This window comes from Nuphar pumila, chromosome 11 (genome assembly GCF_984573655.1).
Source record: "Nuphar pumila chromosome 11, dmNupPumi1.hap1.1, whole genome shotgun sequence".
Lineage (NCBI taxonomy): Eukaryota > Viridiplantae > Streptophyta > Magnoliopsida > Nymphaeales > Nymphaeaceae > Nuphar > Nuphar pumila.
In genome coordinates this window covers 46,283,785-46,291,668 of record NC_143259.1, presented here as the reverse complement: position 1 = coordinate 46,291,668, position 7,884 = coordinate 46,283,785, and the positions used below count along the sequence as shown (strand labels likewise).

Sequence of the window (7,884 nt, the reverse complement as noted above, 5' to 3'; positions counted from 1 at the left end):
TTACTTAGTTAGATCATTCTGACATAATTAGTTTAACATATTTGTTTAGTAGTTGTTTATTTTGTGTTATTTACATTTTAGTACCTGTGTTAGTTAATTTTTTTTTAGATTTAGGTCGTTTGCTTACATCTGGTCTTAGTACCAGTGTATGCAGGGGCGACGAGGTCTAGGAACCCCATTACACCCATTTGTTGACAACCCAGAGAGAATTTTACATTCTCATCGAAGTTCGGCAACAATGGCTGACATGGATCCTCCACCTCCACCCCCAGTTCTTTCACGCCCTCTGCGGGAATACTTCATTCCCACAGACTATGTTCAGGCATCCTGCATTCGGAGACCCGATGTAGGAGTGCCACATTATGAGATTAAGGCCAGCATTATTCAAATGCTTTCATATTTTTATGGTCTTAGTCATGAGAATCCCTACCGACATTTAGAATTCCTCGAAATTTGTTCTACTATTAAGATACAGAATTTCGATGATGATGCTTTGAGATTGACTCTATTTCCTTTCTCATTGAAGGACAAAGCCAAGTATTGGCTAAAGTCCTTAGATTCTGTAGAAATAGAGTCATGGGATCAATTGCAACAGGAGTTTCTTCGGAAATATTTTCCCATTGGTCGTACGAACCAATATCGTAGAGCCATCACTAGCTTCTCAGAGCTAGATGGTGAACGCTTTCATGAGACCTGGGAGAGAATGAAGGATCTCCTCAGGAAATGTCCCCATCATCAGGTGCCGAAATGGCAATTGGTGCAGAGCTTCTATGATAGATTGTCTGACAAGAATCGTCAGATGATCGACTCTTCATGTGGAGGGACATTCATGCTGAAGAGCGAGGATGAAGCATGGAGGTTATTTGATACATTGGCCGAGAATTCTCTCCACCATGCTTCGAGCTCTCATTCTAATAGAGCCACACCCAGCATTCAGAAGAAAGCTGGTGTTCTTGAAGTTGGTCCATCTACTGCACTACAGTGCAAGGTAGACATGATTGCTCAGAAGCTGGACCAGCTTCTCTCAGGACCATCCACTACACAGCAGGTGTGTACTCTTTGTGCCAGTCGGCAGCTCAGTACCCTGAATTTATTCCAGAACAAGTTCAGGCAGCTCAGGGTTACGTCAGACCGCCGAATAACCCATTTTCATCGGCATACAATCCGGGTTGGCGTAACCATCCCAATTTTTCATGGAAAAATCCACAGTCTTCCATGCAGATGCCTACTTCCTCTCAGTCAGTTCGACAGCCATCTTTTACTCAGTCATTTCAAAGACCGAACTATTCTCAGTCTTCTTCTTCTTCTGTCACTCCCCCGATTCAGCAGGAGTCTGCCCTGCAGACATCTTTTGAGGAGAGACTTCTCCAGGCATTCCAAGAGGTGAAAACCTCTAATCAAGAAGCCTTCGAGAAGTGTAGCCAGATTTTGAGCTCGCATACACAGTCCATTGCGAAGTTAGAGTCGCAAATGGGACAGTTAGCTGAGGCTATTAGTAGGAGACCCGAGGGTACATTGCCGAGTCAGGCTGTCATGAACCCGAAGGGTAAGGACTAGATGACTGGAGGCCTATTTCATACTAAGACACAGCAGCAAGCTAAATCAGTTATGGCCTTGAGGAGTGGATGTGAGTATCACGTCGAGAGCAGAGAGAGAGAGTAGAGAGAGGGTAGAGGAGCCAGAGACCATTGTTTCACCTACGTCGGCTCAACCATCATCCCCATCCCCATCATCATCTCCATCATCATCTTTATCTTCATCCTCAAAGAAGAAGAAGGATAGGAGTGAGCCTTCTCACAAAGAGGAGGAGCCAGCAGAGTATATTCCCCCACCACCCTATCCCAAAGCATTAGAGTCTCCCGGATATAGAGGAAAGCAAGGTGCGAAGATCCAGGACATGCTTGATATATTCAAGCATGTGCAGATCAACCTACCTTTGCTTGATGCGATTCAGCAGGTGCCGGCATATGCCAAATTCCTGAAGGAACTATGTACGCAGAAGCGTAAATCTAGAGAGCGAGTTCCTAACAGGGTCCATCTGACTGAGCAGGTGAGTTCAGTACTTCAGCATCAGACACCACCAAAGCTCAAGGACCCTGGAGCCCCTATCATTGTGTGTACCATAGGGAATATTCGGATAGAACGCGCATTTCTCGATCTTGAAGCAAGCGTGAACATTTTGCCCGGATATTTCTTTGATTCTTTCGGGCTAGGAGAGATGAGATCGACTCCGATTATACTGCAGCTGGCAGATCGTTCCGTCAAGGTACCGAGAGGTGTCTTGGAGGACGTGTTAGTTAAGGTGGATGACTTTTATTTTCCAGCCGATTTCATTATTCTTGATATGGAAGGAGTGGATACCCAGCACCAGACTCCGATTATATTAGGTAGACCATTCTTGGTAACTGCCAATGCGTGTATCAATTGCAGAACCGGAGCCATGGATCTCTCATTCGGCAATAGGAAGGTAAAGCTGAATATTTTCAATGCCGCGATGGGACCAGCAGGAGACATGGACTGCTTTCATGTAGACATTGCACAGGAGTTAGTGGAGGAGCAGCTCGAGTTGTACCTTACTGAGGATTCTTTAGATTTGTACCATATAGAGAAGAATAGCGGTGTAGATAGTGTAGATGTGTCTAGAGTGTCGTCAGAGAGACCACCTTGGGGAGCTGTCAGGGAGCCTCTTCCACCACTTGCGGAGACCCCCGCCAAATCGTCGATCGAGTCGCCTCCAAAACTTGAGTTGAAACCCTTACCGGATTCACTCAAGTATGCATACCTCGGAGATGATGAGACTCTGCCTGTGATCATCTCATCCTTGCTCACTGAGGAGCAGGAACAGAGATTGCTGACTATTCTTCGAGAGCACAAGGCAGCGATTGGCTGGGGAGTTGCTGATCTGAAGGGGATTGATCCTTCATTCTGCATGCATAGGATCCATTGTGATGAGGAAGTCAAGCCATTTAGGGATATGCAGAGAAGGCTAAATCCCAACATGAAGGAAGTGGTGAAGAAAGAGGTAGTGAAGTGGTTGGATGCCAGAATCATTTACCCTATTTTTGATAGCCAGTGGGTCAGTCTGATTCAGGTTGTGCCGAAGAAGTCAGGACTCACTGTGGTTGAGAACGAGAAGGGTGAGAGAATTCCGATGAGGACCACTACAGGATGGCGAGTCTGCATCGATTATAGGAAGCTGAATGTGGCAACTAGGAAAGATCATTTCCCATTGCCATTCATTGATTAGATCTTAGAGAGACTCACAGGACAGAGCTACTACTGCTTTTTAGATGGATATTCAGGATACAATCAGGTAGTTGTCCATCCTGACGGCCAGGAGAAGACCACGTTTACATGTCCTTATGGCACCTTTGCGTTTAGACGTATGCCTTTTGGGCTCTGTAATGGCCCGACTACTTTTCAGAGGTGCATGCTTGCTATCTTCTCGGACATGATTGATGATGTGATGGAAGTTTTTATGGACGACTTTTCAGTGTATGGCTCTTCTTTTGAAGATTGCCTCCAAAAACTTGCTCGAGTACTGAGTAGGTGTGTGGAGACCAATCTCGTCCTGAGTTGGGAAAATAGCCATTTTATGGTCCAGAAGGGGATTGTGCTTGGACACATTGTGTCCAAGCGTGGTATTGAGGTTGACAGAGCGAAGGTGGAATCCATTTCCCGTTTGACTCCACCCACCTCTGTGAGGCAGATTCGATCATTTTTAGGGCATGCGGGATTCTACAGGCGGTTCATAAAAGATTTCAGCAAAATCTCTCGACCGCTTTGCACGTTATTGGAGAAAGACCAGCCCTTTGTTTTCGGTGAAGACTGTATGAAGGCCTTTGAGATTCTCAAAGAGGCCTTGATTACTGCACCTATTTTGAGACCTCCAGATTGGACTCTCCCATTTGAGATTATGTGCGATGCATCTGATTACGCTATGGGGGCCATTTTAGGACAACGCATTAATAGGAAGCCCTATGTGATTTATTATGCGAGTAGAACCCTGTCTGATGCCCAGATGAATTATACTACGACAGAGAAAGAACTACTTGCGGTAGTTTTCGCATTGGATAAATTTAGGTCCAATTTACTCGGTTCGAAGGTGGTTGTCTATTCTGACCATTCTGCATTGAAATACTTGTTGAATAAGAAAGACACCAAACCGAGATTGATTCGTTGGGTTCTACTACTATAGGAGTTTGATCTCGAGATTCGAGATAAGAAGGGAAGCGAGAATGGGAAGCGAGAATGTAGTAGTAGACCATCTGTCCAGACTGATCGTGGAGACCATGCAGGATCAGAGGCCGATCAGTGATTCTTTCCCCGACAAGCAGATCATGTCAGTCAGTACATCGCAGTTACCCTGGTTTGCAGATATTGTGAACTATCTGGTTTCGAGGCAGATACCTGAGCATTGAAACAAGAATGAGCGTGAGAGATTCCTATCTCAGGTGAGGCACTATTATTGGGATGAACCGGAGTTGTTCAAATACTGTGCAGACCAGATCATTAGGAGATGTGTTCCGGAGGAGGAGTACCAGTCCATTCTGAATTTTTCCCATTCGTTAGCCTGTGGAGGGCATTTTAGTAGTAGGAAGACGGCTGCAAAGGTTTTGCAGTCAGGATTTTATTGACCCACACTCCACAGGGACGCGCATGAGTTCTGTAGGCGATGCCTGCGATGTCAGCAGATTGGAAACATGTCCAAGAGGGACATGATGCCCTTGCTTCCGATTTTGATAGTCGAGATTTTTGATGTTTGGGGCATTGATTTTATGGGACCATTTCCGCCTTCCTTCGGAAATTTATACATTCTGGTGGCGGTTGATTATGTGTCCAAGTGGGTCGAGGCTGTGGCAACCAAGACCAATGATCATAGAGTAGTGCTTAAGTTCATTAAGCACAACATTTTCAGTCGTTTTGGTGTGCCACGAGCAATGATTAGCGATGGTGGCAAACATTTTAGGAATGTACAGATAGCTTCTCTTCTGAGAAGATATTCTGTCAATCATAGATTCACCACTCCATATCACCCGCAGACTAGTGGACAGGTTGAAGTGTCCAATAGGGAGATTAAGCGAATTTTAGAAAAGACAGTTCGTCCGGACCACAATGATTGGTCCCAGCGCTTAGATGATGCACTTTGGGCATATAGAACTGCATTTAAGACTCCCATTGGCATGTCCCCGTATCGCCTTGTATTCGGGAAAGCATGCCATCTTCCTGTCGAGCTAGAGCATAGAGCATATTGGGCTATCAAGAAATTAAATTTTGACCTTACCCAGGCTGGCAAAGAGAGAGCACTGCAGCTCTCAGAATTGGAGGAACTCAGGAATGATGCATATGAGAATGCCAAATTATACAAAGCTCGCACAAAAGCATTTCATGATAAGCATATTGTCAGAAAAGTGTTTGAGCCAGATCAGAAAGTGTGGCTATACAATTCTCGTTTACATTTATTCCCAGAGAAGTTAAGATCGAGATGGACAGGTCCGTACATTGTGAAAGAAGTATTTGTCCATGGAGCAGTGACATTATTCGATCCTATGACCCAAGGTACATTCAAGGTAAATGGGCAATGACTGAAGCCATTCATTTCAGATGCCTTGCAGGATGGTGAGTGTGAGATAGTGCATCTCACGAAGGCATGAGGATTCGACCAGAGGGATGTATCATATGTACATTATTTCTTTTTCATTTCAGAGTTTTTATTTATTTATTATTTCATTTCACATGTGCTAATTTGTGTTTTGATGTATGCAGGATGAACTTAACATTTAGTGTATCAATTACCAGGTACAGAGAAGAGCTTTCAAAGAATTCAAGGATCAGATGAAAATCAACTTCAGAAGCTCAAAGCAAATCAGGTTGTATCTATCCTTTCTCCCATATGTTTGCTAGTGTCTTTTAGTGTGCATTTGCATTACATTTTTATTCATTTTGTATGCCACTAGGGACAGTGTCATTCAAGCATGGTGGGGTGGTTTAGATGCATGCACACAAAAATTTCAAAATTTTTTGTATGACTGGTAATCAAAGTAGGCATTTGAGAACAAAGTGTAGCATATATGATTGTTTTTGACATAATCTAACAGTTTATAAATTTTTAAGCCCCATAAAAATTTTATTTTCTGAACTGAGTCAAATAGAGTAGTTGTTTATGAGATAATTCAAAGAAAAGATAGTATTTGATTGTTAGAAAATTTTGAATCACTTTAGTATAAGTATGCACAGTATGTTTTGTGAAAGAATAAGCAATGGAAAGATGTGTTTGAAAAATGAGTTTAAAAGAATAGAGCTACGTTTAGTTGTTGATGTCTTCGTGAATCCTAGTAGTGGAACTCAGACACGAGATGAAGTGTTTGAGTATCTTAACGAAAAGGATAACGAAGGAGATCATCTTCTTGTCTAAGTCGATATCTGTGGCCTTTGTAGTTCGAGTAAGTAGAATCTGAAGGGTGTTTTACACCTGGTGCCCCAAAGCCAGCTGACTTGGGAGCCACCGGTTCGAAAGCTTGTTACATGGACTGCATAGAAAGCCTAAGAGATAGAGACATTAAACATGACGAGAGGTAGACTATACGTAAACTATTAGAATAGAAGGTCTAGTGACTCAAGCAATTAAGTCCGAGGGATACTCTGTATCTAGTGCCCTAAGGTCGGCCGACTTGGGAGTCACTGACCCAAAGCTCGCTACAAGGGTCACGAAAACTGACTATTCGAAATAGTGCTCATATGAGAAGAATGCGCAAGAGATCAAAAGTTGAAAAAAGAGTGAAAATGAAAGAAAAAGAATGTGCTGAATGAGAAAATTTTCATTGCTTAAGCATATATGTGTATTACTGTGCAGAAAATATACAAGTGAGAATAAATGAGTAAAACATGAGAATACTTGACTTTCGGAAAAAAATCATGAACTAGCTACAATATTAGAAAAGTGAAGGAAAAGAATTTTTACTGTGGTGGCATGAGATTTTTAAACTTGTTTTGAGAATGTCAATTACATGAAATATTTATTACAACTGCATTCTTAAGAGCCTAATATTTTTGAAAGATCATCCTTCCACTTCATTGATGTTTGTGGGTAGCATCGCTGCAAACCCTCACGAGACCTTACTAGTCCACTAGTGTAAGCTAGGGGTTTAAAGGGCTTGTTGCATACGCTAAATGCAACCGTGATTCCTACGAAAGTGAGTTAGTATTATGCATTCATGCTTAGCATTTCTTGTCTTCAGTGCATATCATGATTAGGGTTTGTTAAGGGACTAACAAACATTCAAGCATGGGGGTATTTGATGATGCATGAAATGCACATCATGTAAACAAGTTTTTCATGCATTTTGTATCAAGTTTAAGGTTTTAAACCCATGTTTAGATGTGTTTTGATAGTAAGGGGCTATGGTTCGAATTTCAGAAAAATCAGAGTTAAAAATGAGAGAGTTATGGCTATTTCAGTGTTTGGGCACGGATCCATATCCGACCCAATTAGGTTAATTGGACCTTGGATCAACTCTTAGAAAGCCCAAAACCCAACTGTTATCGTCACAAAATTTTTCTTGTCTTCCCTTCCTTGCGAAAGGGAGAGGGAAACGCTTTCGCGATTCAAACTTGACGGGATTTTGGAAAATGTTTTGAAATACTCGCCTCCGTTTTGAAAATTGCGGGAAAATCCATGGGATGGAGCTCGACCTGTCGGTACGAGGTTCGACCGTTCCTGCCGCCTTTAATAGGGGTAATCGAACCAAGGACCAAAATTGTGCTTGACTTAGTAAAATCATCGAAATGGTGTTCTATCCTAAATGCACAGAGAATTCAGGCATGTGCTATGCAATTTTGTAAAATGCAAGTTGGAAAATATGATGTATGCTTAGAAAACATTTG

At 42.7% G+C, this 7,884-nt stretch overlaps 1 non-coding gene across 1 annotated transcript; it reads right to left on the bottom strand.

Annotated features, from left to right (window-relative positions):
• Positions 1–638: 638 nt before the first annotated feature.
• LOC149822333 (small nucleolar RNA R71) lies at positions 639–741 on the bottom strand. Its single transcript, XR_016426332.1, has one exon. It is a non-coding gene; the product is annotated as a small nucleolar RNA R71 (small nucleolar RNA).
• Positions 742–7,884: the final 7,143 nt, after the last annotated feature.